This window comes from Vulpes vulpes, chromosome 12, assembly GCF_048418805.1.
Source record: "Vulpes vulpes isolate BD-2025 chromosome 12, VulVul3, whole genome shotgun sequence".
NCBI lineage: Eukaryota > Metazoa > Chordata > Mammalia > Carnivora > Canidae > Vulpes > Vulpes vulpes.
In genome coordinates, this window is record NC_132791.1 from 22,169,201 (window position 1) to 22,193,479 (window position 24,279).

General features: G+C 40.5%; 1 protein-coding gene across 7 annotated transcripts in view; it reads right to left on the minus strand.

The window, feature by feature from the left end:
- NPR2 (natriuretic peptide receptor 2) overlaps nt 1-24,279 on the minus strand; it is a 54,045-nt gene that overhangs the window by 25,252 nt on the left and 4,514 nt on the right. For 3 of the 7 annotated variants that reach the window (XM_072727967.1, XM_072727963.1, XM_072727964.1), the window contains exons 2-3: nt 12,033-12,102; nt 8,611-8,859 (exon numbers count right to left, since the gene is read on the minus strand). The gene's annotated coding sequence lies outside the window, so the exon portion shown is untranslated. Of the gene's footprint in view, nt 1-4,360; nt 4,426-5,676; nt 5,784-8,610; nt 8,860-12,032; nt 12,103-24,279 lie in introns of those variants that run through there. The other 4 variants (XM_072727969.1, XM_072727966.1, XM_072727968.1 and 1 more) reach the window with 2 other exon arrangements.

The window sequence follows — 24,279 nt, forward strand, 5'->3', positions numbered from 1 at the left end:
GAAAGAAAAAGAAAAAGGAAGTGGCATGTTTAGCCCAGGCTGGGATTCATTAGCCAAAGGAAGATACATTAGTGACATTTTGTAAAAGTAAATGAAATACACTAAAATAATTGGATTTTACTGTATATAAATTATACCCCAGTACCTTGACTTAAAACAAATAAACCAGGGCGCCTGGGTAGCTCAGTGAGTTAAGTGTCTGCCTTCCACTCAGGTCATGATGTCAGGGTCCTGGGATGGAGCCCCATGTCAGGCTTCTTGCTCAGGGAGGAGCCTGCTTCTCCCTCTGCCTCTGCCTGCCGCCCTCTCTCTCTCTCTCTCTCTCTGTCAAATAAATAAAATATTTTAAAAACTAAACAAAACAAAATAACACATAAGCCAAAAAAATGTAACTGGAAAGTTCTGCAGACTACAAAAAAAATTCAAATACACTAAACAAAAGCCATGGGTAAACAGTTAAGTAACTCAGTATTTGATGTGCTTTGTTTATAAGATAGCTAAAAGTCTACTTTATCGAATTGCCATGAGATATCTGTTACAATTACAGTCAATTCTCAGTTCATTCCAACTTGTAAAATAATCACTATTTTACATCTCCTATTAACAATATATAAAGGTAAGCTTGGATTATCAATGTGAGATTTCAACTTAAAATTGTGCAAAGGGGTTACTATTATTTTAGGGAGCTCATGAGCAAAAAATTAGAGGTCTGTGGCTCAAAATAGCACTCTGAGGGGCACCTGGCTGGCTCACTCAGAAGAGCATGTGACTCTTGACCTCAGGGTCATGAGTTCAGGCCCCATGCTGGGCATGGAGTCTACTTTTAAAAATAAAGTAAAATAAAATAAAATAAAATAAATAACACTTTGAAAATCATTTGCTACATAGTGACTCTTGATCCTATCAGATGTTAGTCTCCCTTCTGGCTAATAAATATTTTAAATAACAGCACCTTTACTAATCTAAAATGAAATTCATAGATAATATAAGCTATCTACACACATAATTTCAAAACACTAATAAAACATCCTGTGATATAAAACAGAAATAAAAGACAAGAGCTGGTAGTAAAATAATAGGTATTTTAATACATAAGTGGTTGGACAAGACAAGACTTATGATAGAAGACTCAAGGAAGCACTCAGATATTTGCACCTAATTATAAGGAATAAGTAAATAAGGATTTAAGAGAAGATCAGAAGCCATTCCATTAAAAACAACACTAGATTAAAAACCAGTGTTAGGATAAGTAATAACAGACCAAATTTATTTATATATGATACCCTACACAAATGTTTGGTGGAATGTTTGAGAATCACGCAGAACTCAGGAGATCTAAATCATGCAGAATTCAGGGCTTTTGACAACCAATATGTATTGCCAGCCATTGAAGCGCAAAGACTGACAAGATAAAATTCCTTCTCTTGTGGAATACATGACCCACTGCATAGGTAGAAAAGTAAATACCTGCTTTAAAACGATATTCTTAAATATGTGGATCTGTCTCACACTGAAGTCTATCATCTGTGGCTTCAACTACTAAAAGGCCAGTAGCACCCACTTCCCATCACTACAGCAGTGAAAAATGTCCTACGAATGACGAAAATGCCCCTCCAAGAGCAGTACCTCTCCTGTTAAGAACTGCTGGCTTACAGGATAGAGAATAAGCTCATTAGTCCATCAGATCTGGTGCCAGCTTTTCTCCCCAGCTTTCTCAGCAGCCACAGTGCCTTCTAAACATACAGAACTATTTGTAGTTCCCATGGGCCACATTAGTCCATGCCCATGGTTCTTCCAACAGCCTGAAATGTCCTCTCTTTCCTTGCCTTCTGACTAACCACTCATCTTTGAGGCCTTTTAGGCCACATTTCATAACCTTTACATTGTCTTTAAAGCAGGTAGTTACTTTCTACCTACCCCACTAGACTGAATTCTATGAGGGGAACAATTCTATCATGTTTAATCTTTGTACCTTAACACCAGCAATACATTTTAGATGTCATATAAATGAGGGCATCTGGGTGGCTCAGTCGGTTAAGCATTTTACTTTGGTTCAGGTCATGGTCTGGAGATCCTGGGATCAAGCCCCAAGTCAAGGAGTCTGCTTATCTCTCTGCCTCTCCCCCTGCTCATGCCCTCCCTCTCTCCCTCTCCTTCTCTCTCTCTCTCAAACAAAGAAATAAAATCTTTTTTTTTTAAAGATTTTATTTATTCATGATAGACACAGAGAGAGGCAGAGACACAGGCAGAGGGAGAAGCAGGCTCCCCTCCAAGGAGCCGGACGTGGGACTCGATCCCAGGTCTCCAGGATCACGCCCCAGGCCAAAGGCGGCACTAAACCGCTAAGCCACTGGGGCTGCTCCAGAAATAAAATCTCTTTAAAAAAATAGATGTCATACAAATGTTTTATCAATCAATAAACAAGGAATGCCTGGGTGGCTCCGCGGTTGAGCGTCTGCCTTCTGGCTCAGAGTGTGATCCTGGAGTCCCCGAATGGAGTACCGCATCGGGCTCCCTGCATGGGAGAACCCTCTGCCTATGTCTTAGCCTCTCTCTCTGTGTCTCTCATGAATAAATAAATGAAATCTTTTAAATAAATAAATAAACAAACAAACAAGAGTATAGGGACACCTGGGTGGCTGAGTGATTGAGCATCTGCCTTCAGCTCAGGGCGTGATCCCAGGATCCAGGATTGAGTCCCACATCAGGCTCTCTACAAGGAGCCTACTTCTCCCTCTGCCTATGTCTCTGTCTCTGTCTCTGTCTCTCTCTCTCTCTCTCTCTGTTTCATGAATAAATAAATAAATCTTAAAAAAATAAATAAAATAAAATAAAATAAATAAGAGTAGAGATGAAGGGTTTCACTTTACAAGAAAAGGAATCATTTCCTCTGAGACTTCAGGGAGAGATGGAGTAATGGATTCAAAGACGTAATTAGTGATAGATATATTTAACTTCTTTGTCTGGCATTGAACTCAGTAGGCCATAAACATAACCTCCCACACTATCACAGTCTTGATCTGTGCCATGACAAATGTTTCCTTTTAACTCACCAGCATGGACAGATTCTATAACTTTCTGTTCCCTTTTGATTTTGTAAAAATTCAATCCAGGGATGCCTGGGTGGCTCAGCGGTTGAGCGTCTGCCTTTGGCTCAGGGAGTGATCCCAAAGTTCCGGGATCGAGTCCCACATTGGCCTCCCTGCATGGAACCTACTTCTCCCTCTGCCTAGGTCTCTGCCTTCTCTCTGTGTCTCTCATGAATAAATAAGGAAAGAAGGAAAGAAAGAAAGAAAGAAAGAAAGAAAGAAAGAAAGAAAGAAAGAAAGAAAGAAAAGAAAAAGAAAGAAAAGAAAAGAAAAAAGAAAGAAAAGAAAGAAAGCCAAGCCAATCTGACTGGTTTAAAAGCCCATCTCAGGTCTGGTGAGAACTCATCTCCTCCCCTTTTCCAGCCCACACGTGAGCTGTGGCTTAAGGAACCTGAAGTTGAAAGGGGAGTATGGTCCTTTCTATGGAAGGATTCAACTCAATATCTTTTACAATATGCTGAAATGAATGAAAGATAATAAGAAATAAACAGCTCTGTTGCATTCCTAAATGAGGAGGCAGGGTCACCTTCTGAGTAACAGAAAGAATCAGGAGTTAAAAGTTCAGCAGAGTAAAGAAGACAGACACAGACTATGGATAGAACATCAGATACAAGCCATGGATAATTTCTCCCCAATTAAAAAAAAAAGGCACATTGGGATCCCTGGGTGGCGCAGTCGTTTGGCACCTGCCTTTGGCCCAGGGCGCGATCCTGGAGACCGGGGATCGAGTCCCACATCGGGCTCCCGGTGCATGGAGCCTGCTTCTCCCTCTGCCTATGTCTCTGCCTCTCTCTCTCTCTCTCTCTCTCTCTCTCTCTTTCTCTCTGTGACTATCATAAATAAAAATTTTAAAAAAACTTAAAAAAAGGCACATATACATATTACACACAAAATTTTGCACATCATTTTAGGGGTACATGGATCCAGGATCTCCTAAAACATCTGAGGGGGCCAAAGGACCCCCGATTAACAAGTCTTAGACTAAGAGAAAGCAAACAGGAAGGTAACAGCTCATTGTTTGTAGGAAGGAGTGGTATTCATGCAAGTAAAGCAAATGCTGGAAGTTCAGGCATTTAAGGACATGCATACACTCAGAAGTAGTCCATGCCAGACGCCAGTCTTCTAAACGCAATGTTTAATCCAAATCATTCTGATTGCTTAACACTATTCAACTTAGTTTTCAGTATCATGCCATGATGCATCCTTCTATATAGTAAATATAACAAATAATTGGGGAACTTCAAGAAAAAGGACCAGGTATTCGAACATACCTTAAAATATAGTTGTTAGACTAGGCATCGGTAATACTGATTGCCTCCCCAAGGGGAATGAGGATCTAAAGGACAAGATGGATGGATTTTCATTATATGTCATTTTCTATTTCTTTAATTTTATCCCATGTGCAAGTATCATTCATTCAAAAACTTTAGTTGATAACTAGTCATAAACAAATAAATATAAAAAATAGGGACACCTGGGTGGCTCAGCGGTTGGGCACCTGCCTTCGGCTTGGGTCGTGATCCCGGGATCTGGGATCGGATCCCACATCGGGCTCCTGCAGGGAACCTGCTTCTCCCTCTGCCTGTCTCTGCCTCTCTCTCTCTCTGTGTCTCTCATGAATAAATAAATAAATCTTTTTAAAAAGTATAAAAAATATTGATATACGGTGTTTGATACTTTAAATGTTTTAAAGGAAGGTAATGGAATATCAAAGAGAAAGATGGCATTTCCTTAAATAGATAAATCCAAATAAGATGAGTCCCTCATAACTTCACTAGGAATATTTAAAATATTGGAGGGTGAAAAAAATATAAAATAAAATAAAATAAAATAAAATAAAATAAAATAAAATAAAATAAAATATTAGAGGGTGAAATGGGGACATCAGAGCTGCTGTAGATTAAATGTTTGTGTCCTCCCAAATTTGCATGTTGAAATCCTAACCTCCAAAGTATTAACAAGTGTGGTCTCTGGCAGGTGATTAGGTCATGAGAGTGAGCCCTTATGAGTGAGATTAGTGCCTTTACTAAATAAACTCCGAAGAGCTCATTCACCCATGTGAGGACAAAACAAAAAGATTACTCTCTATGAGGAAGCAGGCCCTCACCAGACACACAATCTGCTGGCACATTTATCTTGGACTTCCCAGCTTCCAAAACGGTGAGAAACACATTTTTGTTGTTTATAAGCCACCCAGTCTATGGTGGTTTGTTACAGCAGGCTGAATGAATTAAGACAAGAGCTAAGAGGCTTTTTCTGAAAAACAGTAACTTGGGGCAAAAAGATAATAAAAGTATTATTGAAAAGTGTAATCCAATATTAGCAGATCTTATAGAGTTAGGACTAGAAAATTTTCAAGAAATGGGTACTTAAAAAAAAAAACTCGCCAAACATGATTTAGATAAATTTAAAAGCAAAGTTTAGATTGGTTGGGGTATCTCTGGCCCAAGAATAAAGTCATGAAAGCAATATGATTTTTCATAAAGCAAATCTTGACCAAACACAGGACAAGATGAACCGTAAGGCTGATTTGGACTCTTTCTCAAGGACTGAGCCCGATTATTAAAACACATAAGTACATACATACACAGTCGGATGAGAATAGGGCTCTAGAAACAAGTGTGATGTGTATGACTACAAGACTTCCATGTGAATAGATGAGACTGTCATTGTTCTCAAGCACCTGCTAGGTCCCTGAAAGAGAAAAATGGAGTGGTAATGTGATGCCAGCTTCTCCAGCCAAATGACAGCTGAGAACATCTCTCATCAACTATTGAGAGTAACTAACTAAACCACCTAACAAAAAGGTCACAGAAGGTTGCCCATCATCTGAGTTTCAGAAGAAAAGAACCCTAATGTTTTTCTTTCAAAACTAAGCTTTCCACTAGCCTGACAGGGGTCAAATAAACAGATTCCAGGATCCCCAGACTAAAACTTACTTATAAGGAAAATAAATGTAAATGTACTTAATAATAAATTATAAAGCATTGTATAAGTGTTATTATGGCAATTATTAGGGATGTTTCCTACCCAAACATGAACTAGACCCCACCATCAGCAGCTTGAGACAGGTGAAATGTTTAAAAGAATGAATTTGGTTTTATAATATTGTACAGAGGTTTTCAGCTTTTCATACCTTCATTGCAAAGTCTGAGAATAGGAGCCGGTCAGTGGCACATGACCAAAAGAGTTTAGAAACTATTAGGTTTAGTTCATGTATAACAAATATTTGTTGAGGGGCCTTCAGAAGATACAAAGTTAAGTCAGAATATATTTCCCTGCCTCACCTACCCTTAAGGAGGAAGAGACAAAAGCCCATTTATGCAGCAAAGTGATTCCGCGATTCTGTGAGGTAGTGATGGATATACATCTTCCCACTCACACTGGCTGGCTGACCCACCCCAGTCGGTCTTTGCTCTGTTTCTTATCCAGTCCCCTCGTCTCCCTCTCCAGTGAGGCTGACACAGGCTGAGTCCCTGTGGAATTCAGTTCATGAGAGGCACTGGCAGAAAACGAGAGTCGGAAGGAAGCCAGAAACCAAAATGCTCTTCCCCTTCTCCCTCCGTCTTGGCTCGCATCTCTGACAGAAGTTGTGTTGACACCAATGGATCCAGCTGCCCTAGGCTGGCCCTCCAAAGTTCCAGCTTCTCACTTACCCTGGCCTCTGGGCCTCCTCCCCTTGTTCCTTCTGCTTAAGGACAACAGAAGATTCCTGCTGTTGTGAACCTCTGGATTGCCTCACCTTCCTTTGAATGGCTTCTCAACTCTTCCTTCACTTTTATGGCTAATTCTCTGGAAGTAATTCCCTCTGGTGTAAACACTAAAGTGATTTCTCTTTTCCCAGCTGGACCTTAAATGTGGCAACTAAATAAAAAATGAATTTACTTGTATGGAGAACAAAGACCCTGATTCCAAAATCTGCTAAATTCAAAGCTGACTGCTATTGGTATAAGTCCAAGTGAGTTATGCAGAGAAGCACAGAGAAAGAACTGATTTTCCTCTTTTCCCAAGAGAACACAGGAGAAGAAAAGAGTTTTGGGAAATGAGAGATATGGGAGCATTATGGGTTTCCACTTTCCTGTCCTCAGGATAATATGGGGAAGGAGCTGCTGACAAGGACAAAGACATAATTGAATCCCTCCTTAAAATCTGAGATGAGTCAAAGAATAGACCTGCATAGAACCAGTTTAAGACCTTCAGAAACCTAAAACATTGAAAGATTATGGTACTCTATCCCCTCTCCCAAAAAAATGAAAATCAATCCCTTACATTTACAATGTAAGTATAAATAAGTATAACAAATTCTGATTTTTTTCCCAAAGTAATTACTTTTGCATTTTAAAAAATACATTAAAATCTTATCTGAATCTGTTTGACAGCCCTGCTTTGCTGGCACTCTAAGCACACCCTTCGTCTGCCCATTGGGTCATCCAGTAGTTAGTCTGTGCAGCCTGCCTTGTCCAAAGCTCCCGGGGCCAGCCTCTCCAGGATAGCACATCACATGTTTCTATGGGGGTGCAGAGTGCTGGAGACTGAGTCACCTGAGGACCCAGGAGTGAAGGGACTCTTCAGTTCACATGGGCCCAGGGGGAGCTATGGGCTTTAGAAGGGAAAGTGAGCTGGTATGCCAACCCTAAGAGTCTCTGAAAGAGCACGAGGGACGCGCAAGGGTCACTGGCTGGTGGTAAGGTTTACAGTGGATGTATTTCCAAGGGGTTATCCATGTACGGGAAAAGCTAATGCACCATCCATCAAAGTCATCATCCATCAAAACCACCCCTGGCCATCATCTTCTTAGAGCCAACTGTAGGGGAGGGGAGAGCATGACAAGCTGTGGCAGAGAGAGGAAACAACTGAAACCAATAACGAGGGTACAAGCCTTCCCTATAAGGAGCTGGCTGTGTACAAGTTCTGACAGATAGAACCAAATAGGCAGGGAAAAGGCAGAAAGCCCAGAGATGGAGCTTTGAGCTAGACTGGGAGTTATAAATCATCTTAGCTTCCACATGAGCGCATGTGCGCACACACACACACCACTGAACTGAACCAAATATACTGGAAAGAGCACTAAATTTTCCTCTGTCAGTGGGGGGAAACATCAGTTTTAAAAGTAAAAGTTAAAATCTCTGTGTTTCCAAGTCTGTGACTATGCAATTATGTATTTATCCACTTCATGATTTTAGCTTGTGTCAGAGGTCGATAATGCCTACATTTCTATCTCCAGCTTTACTTGCCTTCATGCTTAGGAGATTCCTTCTGCCAAGGATGCCCTCCCCATTCCCATCCCATATTTCACATATTCGAACCGTAATACTTCAAGGTCTGATTCAAGTGCTGCCTTCTGCAGATAATTATCTTTTACTTGAACCCTCAGTGTTTTATCTGCCTCTCTTCCAAGGAGGCTTTCACTTTTTGCCTCATATAGGAGCAATATGGGTATATCTCCTTCTTCCTGCTGGCAGTAAGCTACTTAAAAACAAAAGACATGTTTTATTAATCTTTGGATTTCCTTAGCACTTACAGTATTTGTTGATAGGAAAAACACTATACTTCAGAGTCTAGATGATTACTCCTACGATGATGTCGTTAAAAACTGTTCCTGAGGGCCAGCCTGCGTGGCTCAGTTGGTTGAATGGCCAGCTCTTGGTTTCAGTTCAGGTCATGATCTCAGAGCCCTGGGATCAAACCCTGCATCAAGCTCTGTGCTTGGCGTGGAGTCTGCTGGAGATTAGCCTCCTCTCCTTCCACTCCTCCTGTTTGTGCTCTCTCTCTTTAAAATAAAAATAAATAAAATCTTTTTAAAAAATAAAATAAGAACTGTTCCTGCAACTTCACTTTTGATGCTCCCTCTAATCAGTTTAACAGTCACACAAGAAAATCAACCTCACCAATAATTATTGCTAATATTTATTGTGTGCCATATGCCAACTACTGGGCCATGAACTTTGCATCTAGTATCTCATTTAATCTTCCTAACAATCCTCAAAGTCAGGTACTATTATAGTGTCCATTTGGTAAAGACACTGAGGCCTAGAGATGTTAACCCATTGCCCAAGACTACCCAGTAAGTGACGGAAGTGGAATACAACTACTTCAGAGTCACATCCACATTCAATCAAAAACAATATTATGTAGACTGTTCATTTACTTCATTAAATAAATTCAGAATAATTTTTAGCTTTTTAAATAAAATTTATCTTCAAAGAATAAGTATTTACCACAAGTATATTTACCACATGCATATATTTTTATAATGTCTATAATATTGAAACAATGAAGGATTACTTTTTCTAAAAAAAAGAATTTTTAGAAATAATGCCTAATTTTAGCAAGTGCAAGTAAACAGGAAAATGGTACTCTCATACACAGCCAGTGGGAGTACAATGTGGTACAACTTCAATAATGAATATAATTTTTAATTCTTATTTTATTTTTTTTGAAAATTTTGTTTATTTATTCATGAGAGACACAGAGACAGAGGCAGAGACAGAGGCAGAAAGAGAAGCAGGCTCCCTGCAGGGAGCCTGATGTGGAACTCAATCCTAGGATCCCAGGATCATGATCTGAGCCAAAGGCAGATGCTCATAACCACTGAGCCACCCAGGTGCCCCTGTTTTACTTTATTTTCAAAGATTGATTGATTGATTGATTGATTGATTGATTGATTGATTTATGAGAGAGAGAGAGAGTGAGACAGAGGGACAGGGAGGGAGAATCTGAAGCAGACTCCACAATGAGCACAGAGCCCAATGTGGGGCTTGATCCCCAACCACAAGATCATGACCAAGCCAAAACCAAAAGTCTGATGCCCAACTGACTGAGCCACCTAGGTGCTCCCCACCATTTTTAAAAATAGGCGCTACACCAATGTGGACCTTGAACTCATTACCCTGAGATCAAGAGTCACATGCTCTACTAACTGAGCCAGCCAGGTACCCCTAAATCTGATGATACAACTTCAGAGAGCAACCTGGCAATCTCCATCAAATGCCTTTAAAATATTTTTTTACCAAAATGAATACATACATACATACACACATACATAAATAATAAATAAATAAAATATTTTTACCATTAACCTATCAAATCCACTTCAAGAATTTAGCTAAAGAAAACAATTATAGATTTAGCCTTAAAGATACCCAACACAGCATTATTCATAATAATAAAACATCAGGAAAGATCTAAATTTCTAATAATGGGGCACTGTATAATTAAACTGTGTTACATTCATACATTAAAATCTGAGCAGCCCATTGCATATTATTTCAGATATATGATATCAACGGTTGTTCACAAGATATCACTAAGTGAAGACAGAATGTTGAACCATGTATGGAATGAGCCCAGTTTCAGAGGCGCCTGGGTGGCTCAGTGGTTTAGCGCCTGCCTTTGGCCCCAGGGCATGATCCTGGAGTCCCAGGATCGGGTCCCAAATGGGGTTCCCTGCATGGAGCCTGATTCTCCCTCTGCCTATGTCTCTACCTCTCTGTGTCTCTCATGGATAAATAAATAAAATCTTAAACACACACACACACAGAGTAGAAACCTGGAATAGTATAAATCAAAGTGTTGAGAAATGCTATCTTTTGGGGATAGTATGGTTTAGAATTTTATATTTAACCGTGTTTTCTTTTTAAAATATTTTTAAAAGATTTTATTGATTTATTTATTTGAGAGACAGAGTGTGTGCAAGAGAGCAAGCATGAACAGGGGGAAGGGCAGAGGGAGAGGGAGAAGCAGATTCCCCACTGACCTGGGAGCCCAACATGGGGCTTGATCCCAGGGCCCTGAAATCGTGACATGAGCTGAAGGCAGACACTTAAATGACTAAGCCACGTAGGCACCCCTATATAACTGTATTTTCAATGATATGTATTACTTTTGTAATAAAAAACTATGAGATTTTTTTTAAAAGGTATCAGAGATGAAACGATACCAAAAGATTTTAAGAAGAGTACTTTTTTTGAGAGAAACAGAGAGAGAGAATCTTAAACAGACTCTATGCTCAGCATGGAGCCCAACAAGGGGCTCGATCTCACAACCTGGAGATCATGATCTGAGCTGAAATCGAGTTGGTTGCTCAACCGACTGACCCCCCCAGGCGCCCCCAAGAGATTTTTTTAAATCTCACTGAAATAGGTCTGTAGTTACCATTTAACAAATATACCAGTCAAAGCTGATGAGAGTTTTTATGTATAAATTACCAGTTTATTTAAAACATCTTATGCTTCTTTTATACAACCACATGCAGTTAATGTGCAGCTCAATAAATACTTGTTGAATTGAATAATCTTTTGTTATTATTATTTATTCATGAGAGACACAGAGAGAGAGGCAGAGACACAGGCAGTGGGAGAAGCAGGCTCCACACAGGGAGCCTGATGTGGGACTCGATCCCAGGACTCCAGGATCACACACTGAGCCAAAGGCAAGCACTAAACCACTGAGCCACCCGGGCTGCCCATGAATTGAATAATCTAATGTACAATTTTTATAAATGATTTATATGAGGAGGAACACAGAGAAGTTCCTGGTTTACACAGGACAGTAAGTTCCTCTGTTTATAGTTCAATTACATTTGACACTGTTAACCATCACCTTGTTCTTGAAATTCTCACGACTTCTACCAAAGCTCATTTTGCCTAGTCACCCTCCCATCTCAGTGTCCACTAATCTCTCACTGTAGTGTCCTCTTACTCCTCTGGATTGTGAGCTCCTCCCCCACCACCACCCTGGTCCTCAGCTTTCTGCATTCTTCTTTTCATGCTCATTTCCTCAGTGAGTTCACCTGCAGTCATGGCATCATCACCTCCACATAGATAATTTCTGGCAGAACATGACCTTGTTTCACTGGGTGTGGGCATGTGTGCTATCACTGCTACATCTATGTGGTATTTTAGTGTTGTGCAACAGTAATGATTAGAATTTTACATAACTCACCAAGGAAAAGATTGCTTGGAGGATACGAGGGAGAGTTGTTGGCATCGATGGTGGTGAACTCCTTCCCCCTCTTCATAAAGTAAACCAAATAAAAATATATAAATAGAAAAAAAGTTAGCAAAGCATGTGTTTGAAATTCTCAGGTTAATAGTATACCTTGTTTGGGAAAGGAATACACTAAGTAAATGAATTAACTGGCCAACAGACAATTTTTTTTCAGACGATTTTTTTAAAAAGGCCCTAGATTCTACATTTATAAAACTCACTTAAATGAATTTATTTATGGCATATAAATATGCCAGCACATATTTTTATTAATCGTATCTTTGTTTTATTATTTTGCTGGTAGTCCTCATCAGCCAATCACATTACTCTTGTGGCCTCAGCTTCAAAACAAACTGCCTCCCTCCATTTCCAATCAGATTTCTGCCTGTAAGCTTCTCCTATATGAAACTACAAGCTACAGGGGGCATGCAGATTTACTATTCAGACCAGGGTTTATTAATCATAGATCTTGAAATAAGCTAAAGTATTCCTCAGACCCAATACATAGAACAAAGAGGTCAGGAATAGGAAAATAGAACTTTTTATTAATTTTTTACTAATCCCAGCAGAAAAGAAAGCATGTAGTAGAGAGCTCTACAGAATATTACTCCATAGAAAAGGTCATCAAAACCCTTAAGGCCATGAGCAAGACTAGGCCCAGATACTAGCTCAGAATAATAGCAATAAAAGCCAAGATTCATTGAAGGATAGAACCAGCCTTTAACATCTAGCTGATAAATATGCTTCAGACAAGCAAAACAGGAGAAAAGGAGATGGTTGAGGAAAACAAAACTTCTAAAGGTCAGAGCCACTAACACCTCTAAATATCTAGGCCTATAATCCTGGGCCATACTCCGTGGTGACTGCTTATTAGAGTGGTACATAAAGAGGCAGCTTCTGGGGCTTGCCAGCCATGCATAGGGGTTATTAGAAGTATGTATATATGGAAGTTACTCCTCAGAAAGGGAAGGCTGGCCAAACTAAACCAAAGATCAAGAGCCAAGGAAAATGAATTAGGCATCATAATCAGAGTGGCAAAGACAGGAATAAGGGTGAACATCAGCTTCAGGGAAGCAGTAAGAATGTAACACACAGTTTGTGGGATGGTTCAGGTCCATAGACTGGGATTTCTCTGGATCCTGCTGAACCTTACCAGGTTAAAGGCAGAGCTCTTAAGGTAATACAGCTGTGTGGGAGCCTTCTCCTTCCTTTGAGCCCCTGCTACCTCCTGGAGTCCAGGTTTCTCCAGATTTGACGGGCAGAGGATTGCCATGTTATTAGGGACACACTTAAGCTGCCTGGGAACTCCAGATCTACTCCTCTGATGCTCTATAGCCCATCCACCTTATCAAATATTATAGGTAACTTCAGCACCACCAGGAGTCCAGCCAATTACTCTGAAATTTCTCTGCAACAGACCGTAGTGGTACACCTTCCATGACACCATACCATAGGTTTCCTCCAACCATCTGGCAGCTCTCTCTCAATCTCTTATTGGCTCTTCCTTCTCTACCTGTCCCTTGGGTTCATTGGTATTCCTGGAGGAAATTTATTCTAAATTTTCTTTGTTTCTCCATTCAACTCTCTTTATCTATACCCAACCATAATTCCAATAACTGTTTCTATGTGCCAAGCATAGATTGACACATTTCTATCAGCTCTACATTAATATAACAAGTTACCTACTGGATCTCTTTACTTGACGGATTTGCAAGCACTTCAAACTCAATGTCCAAAATCAGACACATGATTTTCCCCCCAAAATAACTTCCCACCCAAGTTCTCTTAATGGTAACTGGCACCATCATCCACCTACATGCTCAAGCCAAAGACCTCCAAGCCATCCTTGAATTCTCATTTCCCTCACTGTCCACATATAAGCCTTGCTGGATATACCTCCAAAATATGCCCTCAAATCCATCCACTTCTCCACTGTTCTAACCTACTCATGGTTAGAACCACAATCATCCTTCATCTGAACCAGTGTAACTCCCCTTTAACTTGTTTCCCAGAGTCTAGAGTTGATCCTCTCCAAACTGTCTATTAAACTGCCAAAGTACAGTGCTGGCCAACTCATTCCTCTATGTAAAAACCTAGACTGGCCTCCCCTTTATAGGATTAACTACAAACACCTTATCATGGATTTCAAGGTGCTCCGTTATCTGTTCCCTCTGCCTAAAACATACACCCCATCTTCCACATGATCACCTCAAGACTACTGAGGTCACCACATAAACCTCACTACTTCCTTTAAAGATTTATTGGGGGGGGGGGTTGGAAGAATCTCAAGCAGACTCTCAGCTGAGTGCAGGGCTGGACATAGGGCTCAATCTCACAATCTATGAGATCATGACCTGAACCAAAACCAAGAGTCAAATGTCTATTAGTGACAGAGCCACCCAGGTGCCCCATCACTACTTACTTTATAAATGAGGTCCCCCTAAATACATATATTCCAATAATACTCTGTACTTTCTCTGTAATATATTTTAAACTTAATATTGTTCAAACTTACCCATATTTATTTGTATTTTTAAAAAATATTTTATTTATTTATTCATGAGAGGCACACACAGAGAGGCAGAGACACAGGCAGAGGGAGAAGCAGGCTCCATTGCAGGGAGCCCAATGTGGGACTCCATCCCAGGCCTCCAGGATCACACCCTGGGCTGAAGGTGGCGCTAAACCGCTGAGCCACCAGGGCCGCCCTATTTATTTGTATTTATTTCCTTACCTCTACAAAATGCTGTATCCTCAGTGCCTAGGACACTCAATAACAGATTCTTAATTATTAGAAGAATGGAAAAAATGAGTAAATGACAAAATCTAAATAATGTGGATGGCTCCTCAAAAAATGGTTCCTTAGGATGAGAGATAAAAGGTGGATGCTAGGGGTAATAGCAGACCACAAGAATCTGTCCTCACAGGTTTGACAAGGGCAGGGTTAGCAGATGTGTTTTAACCATATGCTTTTTCTTTGGCAATGTGTGCAGCCAGGGACATTGGTAAAGCTGAAGCAAGCAGACATGGGTAAACAGTACCCTGCAGCTGAGTGAGCTGCTCAGGTATGCCACATGTCTCTAGCGTTTACCCTAACCTACCCAGATGGGCCCAATCAATCGCTCTTGGCAACAGGTACACAGGCCTGCATAATTCCACATTCAGTCCTGCCTCACCTCACCAAAGCTGGTAGATGAGCTGACTTGTACCTTCTACTCACATGAAGGTCTTGTATATCTTCACAGTTGCTGATAACACATCCTTCAGTAGTTCCCAACCAGTTTAACATAGTCAGATCTGATCACGTAAACAATCTTTTTTTTTTTTTTTTAAGATTTCACTCATTTATCCACGAGAAACACACACACACAGAGAGAGAGAGAGAGAGAGAGAGGCAGAGACACAGGCAGAGGGAGAAGCAGGCCCCGCGCAGGGAGCCCGATGTGGGACTCGATCCCGGAACCCCAGGATCACGCCCTGAGCCAAAGACAGACGCTCAACCGCTGAGCCATGTAAACAATCTTTAAGGTACTGCTCCGATACTCTTGAATAAAAATTCTTCAGTCCCTCAGAGAGCCACCTCTCTCCTGCTTTTCTATTTGAGATAGATCTGGATATAAGGGAAGAAGGGGACTTCGCAGCTGTAAGAAAAAGTTGGACTCCTTGAGCAAGATCTCCAGAGTAGTATTCTTTTGCCTGTGCTGCTTACTCTGCAATTGTGGCCTAACCCTGTGGCTGGTACAATTCTATGGTCTCTCCCAGCCTCAAATAGCCTGAGCAGTGCCTTCTGACAGGACAAATTGCACTGTTTTCCCCTGGCACTATTTTTCTGAGTGGTTATGATGCCTATTACAGCCATTAGATGCTTGTACATTCAGTACAGATACCAAGAAACCCTTCATAGCCTCTGCACCAAGGGCTTCCCTACTCCCCCCAGGAAATGCCCCACATCTTGACCCCTTAGGTCAGACATTTTCAGTCTCACTGATGTCTCTTTCAAAATCTCTCTCCATTTAATGTCTGCATTTCTTTTTCTATTATCTAGTTCCAGTCTTACTAGCAAGAATGAGTACTATATTAATGATGTCTGCTATAGATATATGATACGGGAGTCACACCATGAATGCTATATGTAATGATCTTTAATCTCTTCTTCCTCACATCCATTAATTCAAATTAATCTGCCCTCTTTGCATCCATCAAAATCTTACTCATTTTTCAGAAGTGGTTCAATCTTTATTTCTTCCACAAAGGTCAACCTCAACCATAGTGATCTCAGCCTGCTCTGAATTAACACCACTTATTATCTGGTTATTAATATTTGTACTAGTTTATAAATGCTAATAGTAAATAACACTCATCACTGATATCTGAGATGGCTTGAAGAATGGTGGTATCATTAACACAAAGTATGACTGGCTTTCGGGGGCATATAATTGGTTTGTTACAGAAGATCAGGAAGGAGATCTAGGAAGGAGATCTAGGAGTTCTGTGAAGATACCAACAGTGAACTCTTTGGGCAAAAAGATATTATAAAAAATAGGATTGGAAAAAAAAATAGGATTGGAGACAAAAACAAACTGTTTTGTTTAAGCCAAAGTCTGGTCATTTTATCTCGATAGTAACAGAAGCATGAAAAGTCACTTACTGTGGTTTTCTATCCTGCACAGTTATAGCACTTCCCATATTGCACAATAGCTGGCCCTATGCAGCTGATTCTCTTCTCTCTATAGATCAGTGGCCCTTTGTGGAGAGTGGTTACTGCTCTATCATACAGTGAGATTAAACAGATTGTCAAGGATCTGAAATACTCCTTTCAATTGAGGAATCGCAAATGGGGCAATAACATTTTCTTGACTTTGCCAAGCATACATGGATGCTAAAACACCACCTCTTCCACTAAAATGTAAACTCCATGGCACAAGGACACTGTCTAGGGTGATCATTACTGTATCTTAGTGCCTGACATGCAGATGGTACACATTTTACTAATGAATAGTTAATAAATATTAGATGAAGACAACAATACACAGAACAAAAGTTTAATATTTCTATTCTACGATATATCTTTTTTTAAGAGGATCACCTTTATTTCAGAATCTTCCTTTCTTACTGACTCTGTTATACAGTGAGGAAAGGCTAAGGAAGTGATCAAAATGGATAAAAACATAAAAAGATCTAACATAAAAGTTAAAACTATAAAATTTAAAAATATAAAAGAAAACACAGGAGAAAATCTGTTATTTTGGTGTAAGCACAGACTTCTTATGCAGGACAAAAAAAGCATTAACTGCACAAGAAAAAAAGCAAGAAATTAGACTTCACCAAAATTTAAAACTTCTGCTTTTCAAATGACACTATAAGAAAAAAGGCAAGCTGACTAGGGGAAATATTTTCAATTCATGTACTCACACATATTCACAATTCATATACTCATTTGTATCCAGAATATATAAAGAACCCTTACAGCAATAAGACCACATTCCAATTTTTTAAATAGGCAAAATATTTAAATAGACCTCACCAAATATGAGATATTGGTAGCAAATAAGCACATGAAAAGATGCTCAGTATCATTAATCACTGGGGAAATGCAAATTAAAGCCACAATGAGACATCACTATACATCTACCAGCATGATTTTATTTTATTTTATTTTTTTTAAATTTTTATTTATTTATGATAGTCACAGAGAGATAGAGAGAGGCAGAGATAAAGGCAGAGGGAGAAGCAGGCTCCATGCACCAGGAGCCCGACGTGGGATTCGATCCCGGGTCTCCAGGATCGCGCCCTGGGCCAAAGGCAGGCGCCAAACCGCTGCGCCACCCAGGGATCCCTACCAGCATGATTTTAAAAACTGGTACTGAGTGCTGATGGAGATCCAGAGCAACTGGAACTCTCACACAATGCTGGTAAGTGTCGAGTGCACAGGCATTTTGGAAAACAGTTTGGCACTTTTTTTCTTTATCAGGTTAAACATTTACTTACCACAAGATCTAAGATTTCTCTCCTAAGTATTTATCCAAGAAAAATGCAAACATGTCTACAAAAATACTTGTGTGTGAATGTTCACAGCAGCTTCCAAAAAGTGGAAAACAACCTAAATGTCCAGCAGCAGATGAACGGATAAACTCAGTATCATTAATCGCTGAGGAAGTAATGAAATATGGCTTAGCAATAAAAAGGGATGGACTACTGATATACACAAAAGCATGAATGGATATGAAAAACATAATGGTGAATTAAAGAAGCCAAGAACAGGACCCATACTGTATGATTCCATTTATATGAAGCTCTACAATAGGCAAAACTGATCTATGATGATATAAATCTGATCAGTGGATGTCTGGGGGAGTGGAGTGAGGGGAGACTTCAAAGGAGAACAAGGGAATTGGTTGGGGAGGGGTTTAACACATTTCTACAGTCTGGGAGCATGAGTATATAGGTGCAAACATCTGCCAAAACTCACTACATTGTACACTTAAAACACATACATCATCTTATTCATAAATTATATTTCCATAAAGTTGAAAAAACAATTATTTTGCAATAGTTAAGGAGTAACTTAGGTATTTTTTGTTACCAATAGTTAAGAGTGAATTTGCACACCCTCTCATGATTAACCCAATCAAGTCCATTTTTAAAAAGGATTTTATTTATTTGAGAGAGAGAGAGAGAGTGAGTGGGTGAGAGAAGGAAAGATAATCTGAAGCAGACTCTACAGTGAATGAAGAGCCCAATGCGGGGCTCAGTCCCACAACCTCGAGATCATGACTTGAGCCAAAACCAAGAGTCAGATGTTTAACAAACTGAACTACCCAGGTGCCCCAACCCAAGTCAATTTTTAAAAAATCAGGCCTAAGCAATGATAGCAGTTGGAAAAAAGCTTTTTCTTTTCTTTTCTTTTTTTAAGATTTTATTTATTTGAGAGTGAGAGAGGGAACATAAGCAGGAGGAGGGATACAGGGAAAGAGAAAAACAGACTCCCCACTGAGCAGGGAGCTGGATGCAGAGCTCCATCCCAGGACCTCGGGATGATGACCTGAGCTGAAGGCAGACACTTAACCAACTGAACCACCCAGGGACCCCACGAAAGCTATTTTTTTATCAGAAGGTTAATGCTTCAAAAGTGAAGAATCCCCTCTGTAGGAAAATAAAACACTTCTAATACATACTCTGACTGGGGCTTGGACCTTCCAAAGAGGGTGGAGAATCATCTGGTATGTGTGTTGGCAGGGACACATACACACCCACAGGAGATGGGCAGAAATGACTCCCTGGCCACTCTCTATATGGCATAGGGGAAGAATGGCTCCACCATCAGAGAAGCAGGTGGTTAGAACAGCCAGATGGATAGTTTTTATTTGTAACTTGACTTATGTTTATTATGATCATTTTTCAAGTGGTCAGACACTGAAAAGGATCTCGTGTAAACACAGGAAGGGCAAAAAGAGAAGTAAAACCTGCCTACTGCCCTCTTTGCCTGACTCATCTCGTACTTCTCTCCTTCATCCCCTGAACTGTCTGCACCTCAATCTCTATCTAGTAAATGCTAATACCACACCAGAGGACTTGGGTTAAGCCAAAAGTAAAGAAAGGTCTAGGATGGAGGTGTAGGTAAGAAGTGAGGGGAGGGGTAATGAATTCAAAGGACATCTGTGCTTTCTCGTTACCAGCATCCATGCCCCCTTCCTAAGGGTATTCTGATATCATTTCAGGCAATTACCTCTTCTGTTCTGTGTATGCCTTTCTTGGAAGAGGAAAATCAGGTTTTCCCTCCCTCCAAGGGAGAGAAACCAGGGACTTTCTCGGGGAGGGAAGGGGTCCTTCTCCCAGACCCTTTCTCTATATATCCTGATAGGGCCATAGATGGCCCTTGATTTAAACTTAGCCAATCAAATGATCCCCTGGCACTTCACTTCTTTAGCAGAGTGATGCAAGAAGCAAAGAAATGGTTGGCGATGGATTCAGGCAAGACAGTTGAGCAGCTCCTGCCCTGTCAGCACCAAGCCTGCTTCCTCAGGTTACCCTTCTACCCAGTGAGGCTCTCCACAGTGGAGAAATATTTTAAATCCCCCTTCCTCTACTACCCCCATTGTTTTTCAACCCCCACCCCCCTTAGAGTTAATGTCTGTTATCAGTTTGGTAGATTTTCTTCCCAGAAAGTTCTATACATCTCATTCTTGTTTTTAAACAAATGCATGTATGTGTCATATAAATTGGACATGACCCATACTGTTATGCAACTTGCTGTTTATGAGCTGCAATCTTCTATTTCTTTTGCATCTTCTCATGATGCCTGATTAAAACTGTCCACACAAAAATTCTGCCAAAATTGGTGTTTAGTAGAAGTAGGGTGGGACTCAGTCAATCTCATTGTTTTACATGCCGCCTTAATTATCCATAATATGATGGATTTGGGCAAAAGTTCAGCTAGTTGCACAATGGGGATACTGAAGAATACTAACAATGTGTCAAGCTGAAAGTTCTTCTAGGCAATACAAAGAAGGTTAAGCAGGGAAATCCCATGGTAAAGACAATGTTTCAAGGATAACATGGCCACCATGTATATAACATAGACCAGGAGTAGGAGAGATTAGAGAGTAGGGGGACTAGCTCAGGGGCTAACAGAAGATAGATCTGAGGAAATAAAATTCCTGATTATAGTGGGGCCAGATAAATGGAGAGAAACTTTTACCGAATTATAAAAAGTTAGACTAGTAGAGTGGGAGACTAGGATTAGAAGGGCTAAATTTGAATTCTGACTCTGAAATGTATTAGCTGTGTGACCTCTGCTGCATATCTGTTTCTCTGTCTGTAAAATGTAGAATTTAGAATATTGGGGCTTTTACAATTTTTTTCCCAGTGGACCCCCCCCCCCTTTTTTTTTCTGAGAGAAAAACAAGGCAAGATTGTTCTGGCTGAAGCATAGGTAAAGGGCTTGGAGCCTCAGCTAGCCTCCATTTCACTTCTCTCAGCCACCTCTGAGGCATTCTTGAGGAATCTCCAGAGGGCTAGGGAACAACATTTGAGAAATTCCTAAAGACTCTACTACTGACTCTAATATTCAACGACTCAAGGGGGTAAACTTGGCAGAGGTGCCTAGGGAAACAGTAATGACTTTAAGAGTTGCCACAGAATCATATGATAGAAAGGGTAAACTGACCTCCAATAAATTTGCCTGCTTTTCCTTCCAGGCCAAACTCAATTTAATGTCCCAAATCTCATCCAAACCTTGTGCAAGCGGTAATCTAACCTCCATATAAACAATACAGTCACAAATAGTTCACTGCCTAACAATTCAGTTTGTTCCAATTTGAGATCCACCAAATAATCAAATAGTCTTCCTTACTAAACCAAAGTCTCTCTATCACTGTCATCTGAAATAAAGGTCCTGGGGCACCTGAGTGGATCAGTGGTTAAACGTCTGCCTTTGGCTCAGGGCGTGATCTCGGGATCCTGGGATTGAGTCCCACTCAGGCTCCCCTCAGGGACCCTGCTTCTCCCTTTGCCTATGTCTCTGCCTCTCTCTGTGTGTCTCTCATGAGTCAATGAAAAAATCTTTTAAAAAATGAAATAGGGGATCCCTGGGTGGCTCGGCAGTTTAGCGCCTGCCTTTGGCGCAGGGTGCGATCCTGGAGATCTGGGATCGAGTCCCATGTTGGGCTCCCAGCATGGAGCCTGCTTCTCCCTCTGCCTGTGTCTCTGCGTGTGTGTGTGTGTCTCTCTATGTCTATCATGAATGAATCAATAAATAAATCTTTTTAAAAAATGAAATAAATGTCCTTATTCTACCTTCTGGACCTAAAGCAACTAAATCTAGCACCTCCTTCACAGGAGAATCCTTTAACTGTTTGAAAAGAGCTATCAAGTTTCCTTTATTATTCTTTATTCTCTCTTGCTCTGACCTGCCAAGATGCTCCATGGAGGTGGCCTATTCTGGTTCTGGGTCAATTCAACATTTTCTAAGCATCTAAGAGCTTAGATGTGCAAGTAGATTTTCATTTATTTGTGACTTTAAAGACTTAATCAGGGGGGCACCTGGGTGGCTCAGTCAGTCACTGGGCGTCTGCCTTCGGCTCAGGTCATGGTCCCAGGGTCCTGGGATTGAAGCCTGCATCAAGCTCCCTGCTCAGTGGGTAGTCTGCTTCTCCCTTTCTCTCCGCTCCTCCCTGTTGCTTGTGCTTGTTCTCTCTCTCTCTCTTTCTCTAATAAATTTAAAAAATCTTAAAAAGAAAAGATATCATCAAACCAGATGATCTTCCTTAAAACAAATGACTAGCTTTATAGTGAAATGTAAATAGAGCTCAAATTCATTATCTGGTAACTATTCTTTTCTTGCTAAACATTAGCTGCTCCAATTTATCAGGAATAGATTGCTTAGTCTTTTGACCCACAGCTAATTGTGAAAAAATCTATCCAGGGATCCAAAAGGACCTAAGACTCAAGGTCCACTGAGGGGACTATAAATAATAGAAATAAATTTAGCATCCTTACTTCAAAGCCTATAATCCCATTAACTCTCAGGGGAATATAATTCTTACCAGTATAAAATTCAATTATCACCAAGGTGACGTGGAATATTATCAATGTTAGTAAGAAAGCTTCATCACCATTCTCCATGCCACGCACTGCATATTCTACCACCAAGTCTATAAAATCAGGATCTGTGACTTGGGCCTGGGTATCTGCCAGTCTGGGTAGTTTGGGGATGGGACGGGAAGTAGAAAGTATGACTGAGTCCCTAGGGAGAAATCAAGCTGGTAGAGCCATAGTCCATGATGCCTGTGGGAGTGCAGAGCCTTTATGGTTTCCTGTGCCCCAGTTGTCCTGGTAACCTGAGGCCTCCTTATTTGTGTTGGCATCATGGGGCCAGGAGCGGAAGCAAAGCTGGAGCATTAGCAAGATTTGCAGGAAAAAAATGTGGGTAATGCAGCAGTTATGCCACAGGAAGGTCAAGGCTAGGGCATAAGAATTACCTGGTTAAGCGTGAAGTGGGGGTAGTGTCTTATAAAAATCAGATCTCCAGATTCTACTTCCAATGTTTCTGATTCAATAGGTCTAGGATGAGCTCAAAAACCTTCAATTTTAAGAAGTTATCTCCTACAAAGTAAGACAAAGACCACTCTTTTGGAAACCCAGGCTAAGCAAACAAATTAGCAGTCAGAGAGAAGAAGTATAACCACCTATCAATTTCAGAAAGCCCATATTCTAGCACAGTTGTTCTCAACGTGAGCAGGATGGGAGGGTAGATTTTGCCTTCCAGGGAGACAGTTGGCAATATCTGGAGACATTTTTGGTTGTCACAGTGGAGGTCAGGGATGGTGCTAAACATCCCACAGTTCACAGGACTGGCCCCCAACAAAGGATTATCCAGCCCAAAATGTTAGTCCTTACCATGGTTGAGGATATTCTATCCTTCAACCCCATCACCCCAAACCACAGAAATCAGTGCTACATAAATAGTTTTAGACCACAGTACAGAGAATTACATGAGGACTCCTGGAACAAATGAGACCCCAAAAATAACTTTTTTAAAAAAAGAAGTGAATGTTCTTAAAGATATGAATAAGGAAGAGACTAGAACAACAGACAACAGGGGTGCCTGGCTGGCTCAGTCAGCAGAGCATGTGACTCTTGATTTCAGGGTCATGAGTTCAAGCCCCACATAGGGCACAGAGCCCACTTAAAAACAAAAAACAAACAAAAATTAGAACAAAAAACAATAAAGGGAGGGAGGTATGAACAATGATGGTGAGCCAAGAAGGAAATCAAGGGAGGATGAGGCACTAGGTGGCAAGAGTGGGCAGTGAATGCACTCCCTCAATGGATGCAGCCTCTCTCCACATGTAAAAAATTGGTAAAGATAAATCTATTAAAAATAACATATGCAAAATGAAAAATGAAAGGAAAATGGATAAAGGAACTGTGAAAAGAGGAGCTTTAGGACACATCAAGCATAGATCTGGAGTAAAAGAAGGGAATAAAGATTCTTCTGTAAAAGCATACTAAATAAAAACTAGCAATGATAAGAAAATGAGAGGACTCTAGAAGCAGGTCAGGAATTGTGTGAGAAAGGAAAAAAAAAATAATTATGACCTTTGGCCCTAATTTGCTCCCCACCCCAACCCCACCCCAAGGAAGGTGGGTCTGGAAAAAGTTCATTGATTTTACCATGCAGACATAATGAAAGGAAAGGGAA